Source organism: Myiozetetes cayanensis, unplaced genomic scaffold (genome assembly GCF_022539395.1).
Source record: "Myiozetetes cayanensis isolate MyiCay16 unplaced genomic scaffold, myiCay2020 scf1, whole genome shotgun sequence".
NCBI lineage: Eukaryota > Metazoa > Chordata > Aves > Passeriformes > Tyrannidae > Myiozetetes > Myiozetetes cayanensis.
Window position 1 is genome coordinate 71,149,655 of NW_026086604.1, and position 10,926 is coordinate 71,160,580.

Consider the following 10,926-nt stretch of genomic DNA (forward strand, 5'->3'; position numbering starts at 1 on the left):
CTTCCAGGGACTGACCATGTCTATTTCCACACATATGTTACTTTGAAAGAACTCCAGGCTTAGATATCAGGATCTTTGTGTTCTTCATTTAGGCAGTAACTGAAGGATCATCCTAACAAGTCATGTCTATAGTGAATATCTCTGTAGTGATGCAAAAGCTAAAAGACTGGTGTTTAAGCTCCAGAGTTGCATTAAGTAAATTCTGTGATAGAAAGGATTTTTCAAGAGGTCCTGGACACAGCTTGAGCTATAATGGAGCCTTTTGTCAAGGTACACTTCAGCTATGGAGTTATTAATTCAAATAGACCTTCTGAGATCTAGGGGTGAGCAATGTAAACATAAGAAGAAAGAGTTATCTTAAAATCAGAGGTATGAGGTGTGGCTTCAGTCTTATAGGAATTCAATTTAGCCATGAAAATTGGCTTTAGGTGGCATCAGGCAAAGGAGAAGGAAACATACAGGCTTGGTGTCAGGAATACATCTGAGATGTACTTTTGAAACCATCTGATTTAAGGACCTGAAAGTCTGGCCATATTTCTTAGCATTTATCAGAGGAGTTCACTGTCCCAGGTTGCTCATTTCAAATTCCCATTTTGCCAAAGGATATTTTCCTGCACCTGAAGAAAAGCAGTAATCCTGTACCACTTTCTTAGCATTGAGCATAACAGTATTGTCACTGTAAAACCCGACAACCACAGAAGCAGATCCAAAATGTTCTACAGGGTCTAAAATTCCATATTCATGGTGGGTTTTCATTCTCCTCAGAACCAGTATCATCCTTCTGGCTGCTGAAATAGTTCACACAAACAGAAGGTCTATGGGGAGTCTGTCACATCAAATCAGGACTGTAGAGATGCTGAAAAGGGCATCTGCTTACTGGTGCTGGCTTGAACTATTAAAGTGCATTGTTGTGAGAACTGTTGTGTTCAATAGAGATGATGCCTGACTGAAGAATGGATAGTTCTTTGCCAGTCAGCATAGAATCTGAATGCACAGCAACCCTGAGACCTGTTAAAAGTACATTCTATCTTGAAACATACTGGGGATAGAGTAGTGACTAAATTGTAAACCATCTTGTAGTGTTAGCTGAAGGAAACAAGTTAAAGGTAGAAAGACTTTATTTGTCACAGTATCCAGTGCTATCTCAATCAAGTGTAAGATGCTATATGTAAATTTTGGAGACACAACTTTGAAGTGCTTGGTATCTGAGAACAGAGTGTATTCTGTGGACAATAAAGAACCTGTCCTTTGATCAAAAATCTAGGTGAAGCTATGACAGAAAATACATTGAAAAAATTCATATCCTGAATACTGAACATAATGGTCCTGATTCAGTGGGATTCATAACCGTCTTAATCCTACCTGAAGACAGAAAAATGTGTGTTAAGTTCAGCAAGCCTAATATCAGTCCCTTCTTGAATGACTTTGAAAGAAAAGCCAGTGACCTTCCTAAATTTACAGATACAACAGTTGTATCTTCTTTACCCAACAATGGATTATCATCTTTCTTTTCTTTTTGGAGAGGATGGAGAGTAAGACTTCCTATGTGAGCTACTCTGTCACCAAGTGAAGAGGAAAGTAACAGGTAAACCAGGAGGTGGTGAAAGTAGGAATGCAGGAAGACGCGAATGACAGGTCTCTGATAGTCTCTCAGTGATGCTGGCAAGGTAACAAGAGCTGAGCTGAGGATACACGGCCAGAAAAGGCCTGGAGTGAGAAAATCTCTTACATCTGCTTTCTGAAATATGGAAACTGAGGTGAGACTGGCACCAGAAACTAGGAGCCTTGCAAACAGATGAAAATACAAACATAGGTAGGTATCTGGAGAAAAAGGCACGCAGAAACATCAAAGTTCCTTTTTCAAATAACACCTTAAACCCTGACCTTAAACACGGGCAGTAAATCTTAATTTCTTGAGGGAATGCATAACCCTCGTAGAAGTAAACAAATACAGCTAGAATATATTGTGTTTAGCAGAAGCAACTGAGTGGTGCACGTGACTATGAAAGTTGGTTTGAACTAGGACCAAACTGATATGATATGTTTCCTAGAATGTAGGAGCCGATGCCAGCTTGGGTCTTTTATTCACTGTAAGCAGAAGATGGTCCTGGGAAAACTAAAGGAGTATACAAGTTTATATTCTCACCCAAATTCTCTAGACACCTGCAGTCCATAAATTTTGACCTCTTGGTTTTAGTTGTGTTGTTTGACTTTTTTCTCAGAAGTGATTGTTATCATAAGGAAAGGTAGCAGATGAATATACAAAAATGCATCCATCCTTCTGTTCCCTTCTTCGTCACTGCAGTCATGGGAAGAAGAACATGGAAACATGTCTCTTTATGGGGAAGGAGGTTCAGGATGATTCTTGTCCAGTGTCTTATTAGTCTATTAGAAAGTTCAATCTCACTCTCCAAAAGGTAGGAATATGCTAGCACCTGGCTCAGAATACTGAATTATCTACAATCTCTTAGAACAAGAATGGGCTCAAGTGGCACTGGGGGAGGCTTAGATTAGATATTAGAAAAGTTTGTTCACTGAAAGGGTGGTCAGGCATTGCAACAGGCTTCCCAGGAGAGTGGTGGAATCTCTGTTCCTGAAAGTGCTCAAAAACATGTCAGTGTGGATAAGGTGTGGATAAGGTTAAATGGTGAACACAGCAGTGCTGGGTTTATGGTTGGACCCAATGATCTTAAAGGTCTTTTGCAACTTAACAATTCTATGATTCCATCATCTCCACTGAGACAGAAATGCAGAGCTTGAACATAAATCAAGGAAGGCTTGATCAAGTCAAAACTGAAGTCACACTATTACCCAGAGGCAGAATAGTGGTTTCTGTTACTGAGGCTGATCATGAAGAATGCTGTACAACTGGAAAGAGGTGCTTCTTATGCCCTGCAATGCTACCTTTCCTGTATTCTTCATACAATAAAATATTGCAAACAAATAATACATAGAAGATCATCTAATGCAGTACAAGATCTTAGGAAGCCAGTTTTCTTCTTTCTAGCTTAATTTAACATAGCTTAACGTACTTTGGAATAATACTTTTCGTCCATACCTTATGTTTTATAGGGAGAAGACAAAGACAGCCCATTACAATCCCCAGCACACTTGCTACATTTTATCAGGGATTAGACCACTTTACAAATGCTTACTTAGCTAATATATTAAAATCTGTCTGCACCAGTTGAACCTCAGAGATTTTTCTACCACAGGAGGAAAAACATTTGCATGACGTTTACACTTCATTTTAGTTGTCCTGGGCATTCTGTGGGAGTCATGAAGTACTTGTCCTGTCACATGAAGGCATTAAAAAAATGAAATGCTGGGAAATGTCCCACAGATTTAGCTCTCATCTGCCTGCAGTGATTATGATAGTTTGCAGTGTTGAGAAGTTGCAGATTTAAAAAAATATTTTCTCTCAAAGCAGTGGTATTGCTAAAAACAAATTTCAAAGTGCATATAGAAAGCAGGAACATGTTGCTTTAGGTTTTAGCAATGGCAGAGCTATAAAATTAATTATATCTGTGTGTGCTACAGAACAAAAATAATTCATTAACAATGATAACCAACCACCAAAATGTCAAACAAAAGGCTGGAAACCTTTATTGAATCAGATGCTTGTCAGTCTTCTGACGAATGTGTCAGCTATGGATATTTTAGTCAGCAATTTCAGTAACAACCAAATGGCCTTTTGTACACTGAACATGAAGACAGCCTTCAATTGGCACAGAAAATAATAAATCCCAGGCTTTTGAACCTTTAATTCTCACTCTTTGTTGGATGTGTTGGAAGAGATAAATGGGATCATTACTGATCTCCTTGCTCACATCGATCCAGAATGTAATTTTATTCAGAAATTTATAAATTGTATGCCTCATTTGAAAATCTGGAATTAAATGTTGCCTTCCAATGTAGGTCATCAGCACAATTCTCAGAACAGCTTCAAGACAGCAGGCTGTATGCACAGCATAACAATGCTCGCAAATAAATACCCAGTGGCAAAGAAGTGCATGCAGTATCAAAACCCAGTTTGAAGGGTAAATTGGAAATGTTCAGACCCTGAATGCTCTGAAGCTGGGTGCTTCATAAATGTATTTCTTTGGGCAAGGCATGTGTTTCAGCTGTACTTCTGTGTGTAAAACCCTGTCAATTGCAGTCTGCTCAAAAAAAAGAAAAAAACCACAACAAAAAACCCCACACAAACAAAAAAACCCCAAACAAAAGTCACCTTTTCTCTCCAATGAACCACAAAGCACGGAGGCAGCGGAGGGAGAAATTCAAACCAAACAAATAGTCTGTTTAACTGTAGTAACTCTGCCAATTTGTTGAAATTATGCCAAGTTTACTCCAGATTTGCATTGCAGCTCTGATGAAAATCTGGGCGTACAGAACTCAGTCAAGGAAAAGATGCCAAAAATCTTGTTTTCTAAAGTAAATTTTCGTATCTCTCATAACCCTGATACCTGACATTCATGTGCCCAGAGAAAAAAAAGAGATGGAGAAAAATGGACCATTTCAGACATGTATGCCCACTATGACCAGCCAGGAGAAGTAGCCTTTTACTGACAGGTCTGCTGGCTGCTGTTTTCATTACTCAACACCTAACCTACTACTTCATATAATCAATATTTTAGAAGGAGAGCAAATGAATCTCCAGCACTCTTGGGATCACTCATTAAAAAACAAAGCTTCCAAAAAAAAAAAAGGAAGAGTGATGGCAGCCATGGGGAAGGAAGGAAGCTTTGTCTCTGTGCCTGTTTAACAGTTGTCTGGCAACAGTCATGTGGCAAACCCAGACATCTCAGGGCCCAGGCAACATCTGGGCTCACAAAAATGACATATTGCTCAGGTTTATTTCCAGATGGCCCAGAAAGAGTCAACTTGCAAGTCCAAAAGAGACTTGGTTCAGGAACTCCTGCTGTCACTACTGTCAATCAGTCCCCTTGTGATAAATTGTCTTAAGAGTTTGATGGAGACTGATATTTCTTACATTGCCTAGAGGAACTCTGCATTGTATTATTATACTATCTTTCCCGAAATCTCTCAGAAATGCTGAATGTACACTTAAGACAATTGAATGTATCATAAGAAAGAGAACTTATGAGTTTTTAAAAGTAGTTGCTGTAAGAGCTACCTACTGACAGAGTCCGGTAATTCAATTCGTTCATGTAACGCAGTGCAGTAGAATAGCAGTATTAAATCAGTAACCTAACTACACTGCACTGCACTTTTCTTTTTTTTTTTTTTACAGAATTTGGTGTCTCAAATTGCTTTTCTTCTTGTTTTAGAAAATAAGTTTTGCAGCTTACACACAGTGAACTGATAGCTGTTATAAGCTTCCAGTAGGGCAGAAACATATTGATTTGATTTCAGGACACTGAAGCTGAGACAGGGACATACATGTCTGCTGGAAGTTATGCTATCAAAATTACTTCTCTCCAGAATGTCCACCTGTTATAATAAGAACAAATAACATACAATTAGAATTCAATGCCATTGTGAAAGACTTACATATAAATTTGCTTTTCTCTTAACATGAAAATGTAAAAGAACTAAAGAGCAAAACCTGAGTATTAAGAAATGAAAGGTCTTCAAAAACCCCAAGCAATAAGCTGTCCTGAAAAATAAAAATATTTCAAATTATTCTCATATTTCTTTTCCCTACACACTTAGCCTTTTTGAAACCATAAATGGAATGTTGAGATTTCAGAAAATTATTTCAAAGGAGGTATTCACACACTTTGTTTGATATCAGCAAATTTTCTGTACAAGTTTAGAGACCTTTTTTTTTCCTTTACAAACATCAGACCTTCCAGAAACTTATTGACACACCAAAGCTAAGACAGTGATAAATTTGTTAGTAATAGAAGATTCCTAATATTAAGAAGTCCCAATTATGGTTTAGAATTATTATTCTTTAAAAATTATGAAAGAGTCAAGCTGAAAAATAAAGAAAAAGAAAATGTGAGGAGAGAATTTATTCAGGCTGCTCACCAATCTACAAACACTAATTGATGAAAGCAGTGTTCTGATAGCTTTTGCATTTCAATGCATGCTCCTAAAAGGCCATTTACTCTTATAGTTACTTATGAACTTGATCAGAGCCTGACTTCAAATGTAATGTTAAATGTTGTATTTCAAATGCAAAATCAGAAATATAAACAGTGGCATAATAAATATACTGCTTTATATTAATTCATCACAGCCATGATTACTTCCAAAAAATCTACAAATTCAGATGCATCATCAGGAATAATTAACCTTGGAGAATAAATGAGATGAAAAGCCCATTTAAAAAATAAACTACCTGAAAACTGAATTTTTCAGCTACCTCTTTTGCAAAGAGTCTGTGGGAGCAACTTCAAAAGAAACACAGAGTCAAAATAATCAGGGGCCCTGGAAGAAGAGTAGAGAAAGATTCTGAGAGTGAAGAGGCAATATTAGTTTTTTGACCAAGCAAACAATATTGTGCATTACTCAACAAAAGAAAAGTGGATGACATTAAAGTAAAGAGTCCATTGTAGGTCTGGAAACACCATTCAAATCTTGGGAAGTGGCTTGGTTTACAGACAGCTCTGACAAATGCACTCCTTATATAAAATTATCCAATGTTTCAGTCTATGAGTAAGTACAAATATGAAACATCTGAGATGACTTTTTTCCTGCTCTACAAGGACCTGTCACATCTGTCCCTTGAACGTGAATATACTGTAGATGGTACCTATGAATTATTTTTTTGAGTAGTTTACTGATTGTCATTTTCATTTGGATGACTATGATGCTGACTAGACTTCATAAATGTCAATTATCCTTTGTCCAAACCTAGCTGTTTGATCAAAATTTTTACTCTTTGTATTGCAAAAACACAAAAGGTAGAAACACTTTCTACCTCTGTTCTGCAGAGAGACAAGATAGAATGTCATGCTGTGGTTTGTGCCATAACTAAGCAGGTTAGGAGATTGCTGTTTTGAAACAGTTATCCACATACACATATCACCTAGAGCTGTTATCTGATCTTTTTCTGACCTTTTCCTTCAAAACAGTAGGAAAGTCCCAGAACATTTCTGACCTGCTGCAAACCTAAACATCCGTTCTGTGAATGCAATTCAATATACACCAAAACATCCTTCTTTTTCCTTCATTCATCTTCAGTTTCTACAGTAAATACTTACAGCAGGATATAAACCCCATTCTTCAAATTAAATGCATTCAGAAGCAGAGAAGTACAGATGCACATCACAGATGTGCAATGTGTCATCTGACATGCTACTGCAGGACCACCTGCATTGTGTCAAAGAATTAGGTGATATTGCCCATTCACCTGGAAGCTTTCAGTACAGTTTCTGTTTGTAGTTTCTTTTAGACATAATTTTGATAATTTCGACCTGGGAAAAGGCTAATACAGAGAAAACACCCAAGATTTTTCAAGGAATTATGAAGTTTGAACAGATTAAATCACTTTAACAGGTGGAAAGCTTCAAGAAGCGATTTGACACTTTAAGACAAGGCAACTTCAAACCCAAAAAAGACCTGTCATGTCATCCTACACAATCCCACTCTTACAAGTACAGCGCCCAGAGGTGGTACGTGTGTAGCAGCTGAAGCAGACATGCCAAGGAGCAGGGCACCACATCGTCGTGCTGGAGGTTAGCCTGAGGTTAGCAGCGATCATGCAGACCTGAAATGTAACGACTTTGCACTCCATAGTGCACAGCCACTGCAGCTGGAATCTGATATTACCATAAATTATTTGATGATTGTTTTTCACCACTAACAATAATTAATCATAACATGACCCCACCCTGACAGACATGATAGAAATGGAACAAATTGAAATTCTTTTCTCAGATGGTGAAGGATTCGTGATGGGAAACAAACACAAGTTAGAAAACGCAGTGAAACAGATGTCTTTGCAGGCTCTGAAGTCAAACAGCAGCAGCAGTCCAAAAATTTTAGATTTCCATGCCATCAAAGCAAATAAAAGTATTGATGAGGGAGTTTATGGTTTTGCTAAGGTGTACTTGTGAATATGAAGATCAATTTGCAGACTATGTCATATATTGCAGTTAAAAGGAGAAACTGATTGTATCTTGCATATTTATAGACTTGATTCAGGAATATTCTTAGGTAAACAGTAAACTTCAATCAGGGATTTGACTGAAATTTCTGTAGATAGAGGCAACCTCTGAAGCAACTAAACAATACTATTAGATGGATTACAAACTCAGGTGGTGATTACAGACTGTTTCCTCTGCAGTCTAAAATCAGTATGATTTCTTTTAAGGGGCCAAAGTGACAAGCTGTAAAATGCAAAAATTTGATTAAACACAAAAAGTGTTCAAAAACACACATCAGGGTTTAAAAATGAATAAAAAGAGAGAAGACAGAGTTATGAAGACCTGTCCTGAGCAAATGCCATCTTTTAACATGCATTTGGACAAGAAGGTATTTTGTTTAGACAGAAAAATATTTTAACATAGGTTGCCAAGATGTATCCTCCATCTGTCCTTAGTAAAAAGACTACCCTCTTACCTTCACATTTGCATTTCTCTCCTATTCCTTTGGACACTGTTCCTTAAAACTGAGGCTGCCTTTGTTAATGGTTAAGCAGGTCAGGGCTCTTCTGTCAATATTCTAATAAGGAGTTAACTTGCACCAGTCATGCACACATATTTATCCTTAGATTGGAACAAGCATAGGTTTGTACAAGTAGAAGTGAACTTGCAGAATGAAGATCTCGAGAAGTAGAGAATATATTGATTCTTTTTGCCCATCTAGTTTAAAAGAAGGTATGTAAAAAAACAAGCATAGATTTTGAGCTGCTTGATCTCACGCTTTCAGACATGAAATGAAGTTTAATATGCAAGTTAGGAAAAATGTGCTTTTTGGACAAATATGATACCAGTAATGTCAACGTTGATGATTATCCGTTTTTAAAGGGCTTTCTGAAGGGCATGAGAACATTCACTTCAGTTAAATGAAATGGATGAGAAATCTGTTTAATTAAAAAGGTTTTTCTCCATTAAAATTATAACACACAGTGATAAACAGGTCACAACAAGACCAAAAAATCAGACTATTTCTACTACAAAAAACAAACAGAAAACTCCAGTAAGCCTTTCACACCCTCAGAATAAAAATTCAAGTAGAAGGAATTGGGAGGAGAGGATCATCTTTCCTATTTTAAGTTTTAATTAATATGCTTCTCATAAGACAAAGGAAGAAGCTACATTACTTATCATATTGAAGAATATTCTTCTAAAAATAGACACATCTTACAGCCAAACTAATCGGCAGCACATAACTTATCTGATACAGTTTGAAGACTGAATGGACATATGTTTGTGTTTGCATATATTTATTTACACACATCACTTTCATGTGCACCTATTCAGAATAAGGTCAAGGGCATAAGGTTATGACAACTCACTCTCACTCTATCCTTTTACAGGTTCCAGCATTACAACTTGCAAGCAGTAGAGGACTAGATACTGACGAGACAAAAGATGAAAAAATATGTCAGACACTGTTCTATTCAAAAGTGGTATTTTATCATAATTTACACACACACTCTAGACTATGGATACTTTTAAAAGTACTGCTGCTGTCATCGCTATCCTTTCTTCAGATACAGTGTGCATCTGCTAAAAAAGGATCTATGCTTTGCTCATAAAATGCAGGTGAATATGTTTATATTTAGTTTTCTGTTGGTTTACTATGTTAGAGCTTCAACCACAAGTTAGATGCAGTTATCCTTGTAAACACATTGTGAGAAAGGGGATATCCAGACTGAGCTTATGGCTAAGATCTATGTAAAGAGGTGCCCAGTGATCACAGCAATGCAATAGACACAGATCACTAATAAATTTCACAGGGAGAGCAAACATCCTCATAATGAAATTCAGAGAAGTGTTAGCACCCTGGAGAGCCTGGCCTAGGCACCCAAATCAAGGCTACAAGCAGAAACGTGCTTCTACTTTGAACTCATATCTGAAAATGTTATTCCAAATGTACACTTTAAAAATAGAAGGGGAAAAAAAAGTCAAAAAACCAGATAATCCATTGGATAGCAAGGAGATTTTTTTTCTTTAAATCGCAATGACAGCATGTGTATCTTAGCAGATATCTGCTCTATCTACTTTGTCCCTCTCAAATGTGATCCATGGACAGCACACTCAGAGAGAGAGATAGGCTTGGAATCCCTCGTACTGGTATTCCTGGTGAAAAGCTCTTCAGTGATGCTTTCATAGAGGTGCATCCCTGGCGTGGACATATTTATGAAGAAAATGGAAACTGTCCATTCTCTCCAGAACTGGGAAGAAAAGAATAGTATGTCTAGTATTGCCCTTTTTTTTTTTTTTTTGCACTAGATAGAGACTTTCTGAAAAAAGCAAGAATGATCAGACAAAAGACTAAATTGTGTGTGTTCATTTACACATGTTCATATATGAATATGTGTGTGCGTGTGTGCATGCATGTTCATTTTTCATTACAGGCTAAAAATGCAGCAAAGATCATTTTAGTCTTAAACTTAATCAGAATAAATTATTCTCTCTGTCCATAGTAGAATAAAATAAGTAGCCACAACAAGGAAGAGTCAGGCAGGGGAAAACAATAAGGATAATCAGGTACCAGAATCTGCTGTAGAATCACCAGCGTTGGAGAAATTGAAGAACAGATCAGGCAGTCAATGTAAACATACAGCTGAAATCCACTTACAGGGGGGAAATGTCTTTTATAGGAGGGGGTGAGTTATTTGGTCTCCTGAGGTGTGTTCTGGCCCTCTCTTTTTACTGATGATAAAGGGAACAGACAGTGCTGAAGGAAAGCCTTGCTACATGAAATATTAGGAATACTTTGTTTCTGTGACTAATTCTTAGCTCAGTAGTGCATGTTTTCTTGCAGTGGTAGACTTCAGAGTTG